The 10,248-nt window shown below is 46.8% G+C and overlaps 1 long non-coding RNA gene across 4 annotated transcripts; it reads left to right on the top strand.

Annotated features, from left to right (window-relative positions):
- The first annotated feature begins 309 nt into the window (after positions 1-309).
- On the top strand, positions 310-4,924 carry LOC131819253 (uncharacterized). Of its 4 annotated transcripts, none has more exons than XR_009349112.1 (3): positions 310-576; positions 4,388-4,544; positions 4,657-4,924. It is a non-coding gene; the product is annotated as an uncharacterized LOC131819253 (long non-coding RNA). The 4 variants fall into 4 exon arrangements; XR_009349113.1 differs by lacking the exon at positions 310-576 and adding an exon at positions 603-761; XR_009349108.1 differs by lacking the exon at positions 310-576 and adding an exon at positions 1,121-1,253.
- The last annotated feature ends 5,324 nt before the right edge of the window (positions 4,925-10,248 follow it).

Below are 10,248 nucleotides of genomic sequence, written 5' to 3'. Positions count from 1 at the left end.
CAAACGGCTTTTATTTTAATGATTTCATTTATTTATTAGAGACCAAGAGAAAGAGAGAGAGAGAGAGAGAGAACCCCCATTCATGAGTGCCGGGGTGGGGGTGGTGGGAGTGGAGGGGGGGTTGGGGATAGAAGGAGACAGAGACACAGACTCCCTACCCAGCACAGGGCTGGATCCCATGACCTTGAGATCATGACCTGAACCAAAGGCAGACACTTCACCGACTGAGCCACGCAGGCACCCGAGTAGCAAATGATTTTAGTTTTTATCCAAAAATATTTATAATCATCAAAAATAGTTCTGACTTTTCCCCTTTGCCAAAGGGCTTGCTGCTCAAGATAAGTTAAATCTGGATCTGTTTCCGGGAGTTAAAGGTCTTGAGCACTCGCGTGGCTTTGCTGCAACTGCACAGCATCGGGGTCGAAGGTGGAATCTAAGCCCACCTGGCTCCTTCCCTTCTCCCTGGAATCTGCAGGCTCCCAGGCCAAACCCAGCGCACTCCTTCGGAAACAGGGTTCTGTCTTGACAAGCCGGAACACTGCTGGAGCTGGGAACGAGTAGAAGCTTCTCTGCCAGGTGCATTTACATCCGGGTTTCATCTTCCTCTTAAGGCAGCTTCGCTGGCGCAGGTACCTGCGTGGGAAGGTGAAGACGCAAAGCGCTCAGCACCCGCCATCCTTTCACAGAGGACATGGGGCCGGGCTGTTCCTCGAGGGAGGCGGACCACCGCTGCCTGGGCAAGTGTGGCATGGGGGCAGGAGGTGAGCAGGGCCCTCAGAAGAACTCCTGACAGGCTCTTGCTCTTGCCACTACGATCATGTATTTCATGAGCATTTATTGGACACCTCTTGTATGCCAGGCACTGGGAATGCCAAGACCAGTAGAGCTTTGGGGAGGTATTCAGTCTGGTTGGGGGGAACAACCACCTAAGCAATTAAAGAATAGGATAGGCGCTATAATAGCAGCATGTAAGAGAGACCTCAAGAACACAGAGGAGGAGGTCCAGACGTCTGCCCCTAGGAGTTGGAAAAAAGCTTCATGGATTAGGCAACTCTCAAAAGCAGTCTTGAAAGAGAAGCAATTGTTCCCTGGTTGGGCAAGGCAGGTTGAGTACTCTAGGCTGAGGGAATAAGGTATAAAACAGGAGGGCGGCGGGCTGCCAGTCCTCTGAGGGTCAAACTCCAAGAGGAAGGTGGGTCTGAGAATATGAAGGGCTGTGTCTCAGAGTGGAGCTCCGGCCTCTGGAGGATGAGGTAACATGGAAGGATTTCAGATGGGCTGGAGACTGTGTCACGGTCAGATGTCAAAAGATCTATGTAATTACAATGTGGAGGAGGGACTGGAAGAGGAAGTGGTTGAGGAGTAGGGCCATATGGCCTTAGGAGATGAGTTCCATGAAGCCTGGTGATTGATTGGGGGGCGGGGGTGGTTTGTGAGGGCAGTCTAGGCCAGATCCCAGTTTGGGCATGGAAAGATGGGAATGTTGGTTCCATTCACCCAAATCAGGAACACGTGGGAGAGCTGGGGAAGGTCGGGGAGCAGGTAAGTTAATTGTGGCCATGTCTAAAGGGTATGTGGGACATCGCAGCAGAACAGTCTAGCAAGTGGTTGGTATGTAGGAGTCTGTGCTCAGGGAAGATGTTGGATTCTGATGGAAGAAGGCTGGATCAGGCTTCGCTCTCTGTAGACATTCAATAAACATTGTTTTGAGTAGCTAATTAATGATTACAGGGCCTTGGGAAAATAGAATGATGTTGCAGTGTAAATGTGCATGCTCTTACAGTAATGGACTGATGGTTCCAGAAAAGCTCAAGCTAAATAACACTAATTTTTTCCTGCTATAAATAAATCTTCTGCAGTCGGGGTTTTCAATTACACAGTGAAAAGCAAGGCAGCAGGGGAAATGGGGAAGGGGAGTATATGGAAGGCTTAGCCTGCCTGCAGAGTGAAAACGTGAGTAAGTTGCAGCCCAAGCGAATAAGGTAGTAATCTGATTCAGTGGAAAGGAGATGAAAGTCTAATATTCTGGGTTCGAGTCCTGGTTCCTCTACTGACTCGTTATGTGTCTATTGTATTAATAGGTGCGTAGTAAATGTCCACTGCCTCCTTTTAGAGGTACACTCGTGTTTTAAGCTCAGAACGACCTCCTGGTAGGTCCTTTATGATGCTTTCTTTGCAAATGAATCAACCAAGCACGGGGAATTTAAGTGACTTACCCAAGGCCACTCAGCTGAAAAATGGCAGCTCTAAGATTCGAACCCAGACAGTCTGGGCCCGGAATCCTTCTAGAAGCAATTAACTGCTGTGCTCTTCTGCCTCTCCAGGTAAAAAAGTTAGGAAATTTCACTGTGCTGGGCCTTTGATTTCTTATTAGTGCATGGATTTTTGTGAAGGGCACGTAGCATAATTTATATTAGGCCTTAATTATAGGTATATACGTTCATTGTGTTCTCCCATAATTAGCCCTTCAAGGAAGCAGTGTTTAAAGATTTGTCCCAAATCCCCCTTTTAGGGAAAGTTTTGGGAGTTCCTGTAATTATGTGACTTTGTGTTTGCAGATCACAGCAGACTATCTGAATAGAATTATCACTTAGCATTAGAGATCCCTGTTTACGGAATTCGGCACAATACTACTAATCATGGGCTCACGAGAAAGAGAGACCTGACTTCTATCCCAGATCTGCCACTTGGATATGTTGCTTAAAACTCTCCATGCTGGGACGGCTGGGTGGCTCAGTTGGTTGAGGGTATGACTCTTGATTTGAGCTCAAGTTATGATCTCAGGGTTGTCAGATCGAACCCCACATCGGGCTCTGCTCTCAGTTTGGAGTCTGCCTGAGATCCTTTCTCCCTCCACCTCTGCTGCCCCCCTGCCTGCATGCTCGCTCTTTAAAATTAATAAATAGGGGCACCTGGGTGGCTCAGTGGGTTAAAGCCTCTGCCTTCGGCTCAGGTCATGGATCCCGGGGTCCTGGGATCGAGCCCCGCATCGGGCTCTGCTCAGCAGGGAGCCTGCTTCCTCCTCTCTCTGCCTGCTTGTGATCTCTGTCAAATGAATAAATAAAATCTTTAAATTAAAAAAAATGAATAAATAAAACTTAAAAACAATAACAACAACCAAAAACCTTTCCATGCCTGCCTCCTCATCTGTACATGAGATAATACTAATAACTTTGTGAGGCTATAAGGGTACAGTGGTAAGGGGTTCATAATCCAGGGTAAGAGTCACTGAGTTTAATACAAACAGGCGTATGAAAATCAGGGGAGGTGCATTCTAGGAAAAAGGAACTGTGGAAGGCTTGCTGGCAGGGAACTTGGAGCATGTGATAGACGACAAAAAGGTCAATGAGACCATCTCATAAACTTATTAAGCAACTAGCATTTTTTTACACCTTCAAAGTCAGCATTTCTTTCTTTATGTAGTGCATATATAACTAATAAAGCAAAACTTGGGGTTTTGTGGTTCGGTGGGTTAAGTGCCTGACTCTTGGTTTCAGCTCGGGTCACCATCCCAGGGCCCTGAGATGGAGTCCCGCATTGGGCTCCCTGCTCAGCAAGAAGTCTGCTTCTCCCTGTCCTTCTGCCCCTCCTCCCACATGTATTCTCTCCCTCTCTTGCTTACTCTCTCTCTCAAACAAATAAAATTAAAATAACTAACTAAATAAATAAATAAAGAGCAAAACTTATGTTTTTAAGGAAATAATTTTCTCCAAATACTTAAGTGTTGATAACAAGCCTAAATCAAGTTCTTCTATCCATTTAACTAAAATCACAACAGGAACACACTAGATATTCTTAAATGAATCCAGTGTCTTAAAAACTTGATAAAACACACATGAGTTTTGCAATGATTACAGAAATTTCTGTGCAAAATTTATTTTTACACAGTAAAAATCCATTTACATGGATTTAAGGTTGTTTGTTCATCATCTCTATTGTTATCCATATTTTAATTCTTATTTTATTTTATACTTTCCCGGGATCCCTATTTCTATAATTTATGGTCACAATAATCATAAGGTCACCCACACATAGACACACACACGGGTGCATGCCCCCCCCCCCACATTCAGACTAGCCAAAGTTGCAGATTCTGCTATTAAATGATTGATTCTCGGTGGGGATACCCAACCTAGCAATTCAACCTGCACAATTGTCTTTAGGTTAAGCCTTTTAAAAAATAACCAAGTCTCATTTCTGATGTCACAGGAATTTTAAGTTCCTTTTACGTTCAAATAGATTTTGAGTTTTAGAAACCAGAAACATATATTCCTTTAAAGTTCCCACAACCTCTACTTGCCATCCCACCATTCAGCTGTTGCTATATACTGATCTGGTCTGTCAGTTTGACTGGCCATACTTTATCTGTACCTCATTTTCATTATAGAATCGTCTAGAGCCTGGCTGCTCAAAGGGTGGTTCGGGAACCGAAGCGTATCAACACTACTTGGTACGAAGATCTCAGCTTCACCTCAGACAAGCTAACTCAGAACCTGCATTTTAACAAGAGATCCACCCATGCATGATTTGACTGCACTTTAAAGGTAAGAAGCACCAATATGAAGATTTCATCGCCCTGAGGATGTCAATCCCTTTTCAGTGAGTGTAACTAATTTATCATCTCAGAACCCACTTTTTCTTCTTCTTTCCTTACAGGTTTTTACTTATAGTATTTTAACTGCAAGGATTTTTCTGCTACACGGACCAAGAGAAGAGGGCCGGGGACTGAATCTGAGAAACCCAACATGGAAGAAGGGGGTTGATGAGGATGAGCTGCCCGGAAAGCTAGGAGAAAACCCGGTGGGCTTGACTCACGGAAGCCCAGAGCAATGACCTTTTAAGGACATAATTTTTGTCAGTTTCTCTTATCACGCTGACAAGCATGTAATGAAAGCCCTCCATAAATATTAGCCATTGTTCCTGCCGTGGGTAGTAGTCGTAATTTAAGCGTTTGTTTTTTTCTTTAAAGGTTTTTTGTTTATTTACTTGAGAGAGAAAGAGAACGAGCAGGGGGAGGGGCAGAGAAAGAGGGAGAAGCAGACTGCCTGCAGAGCAAGGAGCCCGATGGGGGGCTCGATCCCTGGACCCCGAGATTGTGGCCTGAGCCGAAGGCAGACCCTTAACCCACGGAGCCACCCTGGTACCCCGAGGAGTAGCAGTAATTTGCAAATGAAGAACAGATGCCGTTTTGGATAAGCTGGAACAACTCCAGGAACATCATCGCAGAGTTTTCCACAAGAGCCATTTTCCTGATCCCTCTTGGATATTGAATGAAGGGCTAATTTGGAGGATGACCTCAGGAAAAAATAAGGTCAGAGGAAACAGTCTGTTTGCTGGAGTGTTTATGTTTCCTTTGGAGGGCGGGGTGGGGGGGTGATAACATGCGTAAGCAAACTTACTTTTCGAAGAATGCCACGACTCTTCTTCCACTCTGTTTACTGGACTTTGAGCACGGCACTCTATGCCTTTACTAATTTTTTTTTTTAATGTAAGGAAATGGTTTGAATGCGGTTTTCAAATTCCCCTGCCCTTCAGGAGTGAGAGGTCTAGTCCTAAAACCCCAGGAGAAGAATTGATTTCTCTGAGACCTTCCTGAAATACTGTTTTGCTCTTGCAGACTTGTGCTCTGTTAGACATTAATCTGGCTAAGGGATGAGAAAAGAATAATGCAGGGACATTCTAGAAAGTACATTGATCAGGACAAACTGAATGTTAATAATCGGCTTCATAGCTGGAGTACGTTAGTAGACTGTATCACATGAGCATTCAGCTATTAGCCAGCAGTCCTGTAGTCTCAGTCTTTGAGCTGTTCTATTTCCAACTGTTCTCTGTGTGTCTGCGCCATCCCTTTAGAGCTGGTTAAAAACCACGGATTTTACTTATGACGTTATCCCGAGTGTCTCGTGTGGGGCCCTGCAGGGAGTTTACAGAGACACCTGGTGGCCGGTAAGGCAAAGTCCCCTGGCTTTATTAGGAAACAAAGGATCTGAATTGTGTCTAAAATTTCAGTCATTTCTGTGGTTGAGAATTTCATTCTTTCTTCCTAATCTTCTGGTGGGATTGCAGCCACATATTGACAAAATGGACTTGGATTCTTACCGATGATTTTTATGGCCTCCGGCCTCTCTTTCCTTAAGGAAACAATGCACCCCGTGGACTGACCAGCACCATCAGGGGAACTAAAATCTTGCCGAGGCTAGAACGAGGGCGAGGCAAGAGCGAATGGAAGGAGGTGCCATTCAGTGACGAATATGCACAGCGTTTAATGCCATATTCTAGAAAAATCAAAATCAATCCCAAAAAAGTCATTGTCAATAAAAAAAAGTCAAAAATTATAAGTAGCAGGGCCAGTATTGCTGATTTTCTCTTTGAGTTCAGGCTCCCATATGGCTCCGAAAGGCTCTGAGAGGAGTGAGTGAAGGTTCTGGTGGCCTTCCCTGATGGCCTATCCCCAGCCCGGCTCATTCATGGTCAGTGGATCCGTGTCCACCCCCTCCCCCCACCCAGGGTTTCCCTTTTTCTTCCAGTGGCTCTTCAGGTCTCCTCACATTCACGTGAAGGGTGGGGACCCTGGGTCAATGGCACTGATACACAAGAAGAAGAAACGTAGAATAGAAAATTCACATGCGGCCCAGAGGGGGAATAGCTGAGAATTCTGTCTTCCAGTTCTCCTGTTTTATTAGTCAGGACCCTCTTTCCTCCACCTTCCCCCCAAAGACGCTTCTCACAGGCAGAGACCTGAACCACTCATTCCCACTGAGGGGCTTTTTGCGAGGCTTCTGAGCCCAGGAGACCCGGGCACTGAGGGCAGGTGCCCGATGTCGCTGGAATGACGTTTGCTGTGGTGAGAAAGTCCCTCCTCACACCTCTTCTGTTTTTAAGCGGGCCAAGACAAGGGTGGGGGTGGGGTGGGGCGAGTGAGGACCTGGGCCCATGGAGACATGCTGCTTCTCAGGGGACGCACACTGGTGTGAGATGTTGGCAGCCAGAAGCTCCCAGGATAGCCTGGGAAGAGTGTGAGAGCTTGGTCTGCATGGTGCCGCCTCTGCCCTGCCCCTTCCCCTTCGTGAGAACCGACTACCGGAACTGACCGGCTACGGTTAACAGAAGAAGTGACCCCTCCCGCCTCCTCCCTGCTTGTCTCTCCTCTAACCCTTGCCTGGTCACCAGAGACAGGGTCACCGGAAATAGCGGGAAAATATGCTGTAACGGTGACCACACGAGCTGCTGTGAAAGGGGAAGGAAAGCCGGGGTGGGGGGGTGGGTAAGAACATACTGAGGCAGGAAAGGATCGGAAACTCAAGAAAAAGGAAAATTTCAGAAAGCCCCGAGAAGCAAGTGGCCTAACAGGGAGACCCAAAGGGTCTCTTAGATACGGGCTCCTCAGCATGTGGCGAAAAAGGACTCCAGCAATAAGAGGAAGCCAGGGGGTACTTGACCATGTCAAATCTTACTGCTTTCCAATATATTCCCTTGGGGGGTTGCAGGGAGAACAGTGTGTGCCCTCCCACAAAGCACTGACACCAGAGCCTGCCGTGGTCTCTGGATCACTCACCTGGACACATCGGATACCCTGTCTCGTGTATCAGCTGTTCTCCTGACCCAGAAAACTGCATATCCCTTATCACCTGCTCTTGTCGCTTCATGAACGTGGCCCTTCTGTTGGCAACGCAATGGGTCTCTTTTTACCCACAGAGGTTCCGCTGACCACTGGAGCCTGTGTGGTTCAGCAGGGGAATCATACTGGCATTTATAGAGCGCCTCTTCTTAAATTTTTATTTATTTATTTTGTTTGGGAGAGAGAATGAGTGAGAAAAAGAGCATAAGCAGGGGGAGGGTCAGAGGGAGAAGCAGACTCCCTGGTGAGCAGGGAGCTTGAGGCAGGATTTGATGATCCTAGGACTCCAGGACCATGCCCTAAGCCGAAGGCTTATGCACTTGCTTAACCAACGGAGCTATCCAGGTCCCCTATTGAGGGCCTCTTCTATGCCCACTTTGGGCTTGTACTTTACCAATTTCCTCTTTAATCCCCCAAGTACCTTTTCAAGTAAATATTATAATGATCATTTTTAACAAATGAGAAAATGGAGACTCAAGAAATTACGTGACTTGCTCAAGCTCCTATGATCATGAAGTGGTGGTCCCAGGGCTTGAACTGGGGCCACAGGACTCCTTCTATGTCTTCATATTTTTTCTGTTGCGTTAGGTCAGCAGAGACATGGGAGAGATGCCTCTGTGTATAAGACACAGAGTGCATATAGAGAAGTAGAAATTATGACCCACATTCTCTCAAGAAATTTTGCTTTGACCTAGGTTAAAATATTACACAGCACTAGAGTAGTAACATAAGGCTGAAATAATCCCCGAGCCATGAGTGCTAATGAGATTCTGAGAAGATTATGAATCATAGGATCCACCATCCTTTGTCTGAGAGCTTGCCTTCTCCCCACTTTTTAATTCCTTGGATTTCTTTTCTCATTTAGGTATTACTCATTCAGTCAAAAAATATCTTCCCTGAGTAGGAGAGTACAGTCCAGAACTGGGCCACGTCCCCACTCTCCTGGAACTTAACTTCTGGTTGGGAGACATACCATGAACAAGCAAGTGCACATACACACACACCTGCCTTAGGGGCTCATACATGCCATGAGGCAGCAAAGCAAGGAAGAGATATAGAGAAGGTTGAAGTGTTACTGTGGGGAGGGTGCTCAGGGAAGGACTTTCTGATAAGGTGGCATTTGAGCTGAACCAAGAGGGAGGAGAGAGGAAGAGTTGAGAGACTATGTCCAAGGGTGCCCCATGCAGAGGGAGTCAAGAGAGTGAAGACCCCGAGCAAGAGTGGCTATGTTCATGCACTAGCAAGGGGACCAGTGTGGCTGGGGTGGAGGAAGCAAGGGGAGCAGGTGTTGGAGATGGGAAATCAAAGACCTTACAGTCACTAGTAAGACTTTTGACTTTCACTCTGGGCACAATGAGAATCCACCAGGAGGGCTGAGCAGAGAGGTAACATGGTCAGACTTACACTGGCCTTACGTGGAGAATGGAATGTGGGGCAAGGCTTGCTGTCAGGAGGTTAGTCCAGTGGAACCAGTGGAACCAGTGGGATTCAGGGATGGCTTGAACCAGGACCCCAGTGGTGAGTGGAAGACAGATGGCTGGCTTCCAGAAATGCTGCGAAGATGAAGCAGCCCAGATTTGTTGACAGATTGGATGTGGGGTGTTAGGGTCTGATTTGTGTCTCCCCCACATTTGTATGTTGAAGCCCTAACCCCTGGCACTTCAGAACTTGGAGATAAGATCTCAAAAGGGGTGATTAATGTGAAGTGTGAAGTGGGGTCATTGGGCTGGTACCTAATCCAGTATGATTGGTGTGTTTATAAGAAGTAGAGATTAGGGGATGCCTGGGTGGCTCAGTGGGTTGAGCAGCTGCTTTTGGCTCATGTCATGATCCCAGCGTCCTGGAATTGAGTACCACATTGGGCTCTCTGCTTGGCGGGGAGCCTGCTTCTCCCTTTGCCTCTGCTTGCCTGTGCTCTCTCTCTCTCTCTCTGACAAATAAATAAATAAAATCTTAAAAAAAAAAAAAAGGAAGAAGTGGAGATTAGGACACAGGTACATTCACAGGGAGAAGGTGGCCATCTAGAAGCCAAGGAGAGAGGATTGAGAAGAAACCAACCCTGTTGGCACCCTGATCTGGGACTTCCACCTTCTAGAACTGTGAGAAAATAAATTTCTGTCCTTCCAGCCACCTAGCCTGTGGTATTTTGTTATCACCGCCCTAGCTCACTAACATGTGGGACATGAGAGAGTGACAGGAATCACTGATGGTGCCCAGTAATGGGGTCTGTTTTATGTCATGGTTACAAAAGGTTGGGAGCTGGTCATTTTCTTTACAACTCTCAGAAGCACCAAGAGAAGTTGTCCCACAGGTTTTTGCTATGAGGGGTTTCCAGTCTACTACACTCCTCCAGCAGTGCCAGAAGGCCACGGGGAAGGAGGGAGACACAGACATGTGCATTTACGAAGAGGGGAATGGCCCCACAAGAGTGTGAACACATTCTGATGCTAGCACCCCATAAGATACAGAGCCCACTGTTCCTGTTTTCTAAGAGGTCCTCCTTCCTTCCTTTCCAGAATCTTTTTTTTGTCATGATTTCACCTGCATTTCCCCAAGCCAGATGGAGCTGGGCGCACTTGAGGGATAGGGGTCACCATCCTAGAAACAGAACAGTGCACTGGGACTCTGTG

This window comes from Mustela lutreola, chromosome 1 (assembly GCF_030435805.1).
Source record: "Mustela lutreola isolate mMusLut2 chromosome 1, mMusLut2.pri, whole genome shotgun sequence".
Taxonomy (NCBI): Eukaryota; Metazoa; Chordata; class Mammalia; order Carnivora; family Mustelidae; genus Mustela; species Mustela lutreola.
The sequence above is the reverse complement of the archived record's forward strand: the minus strand, read 5'-3'. Positions and strand labels throughout refer to the sequence as shown.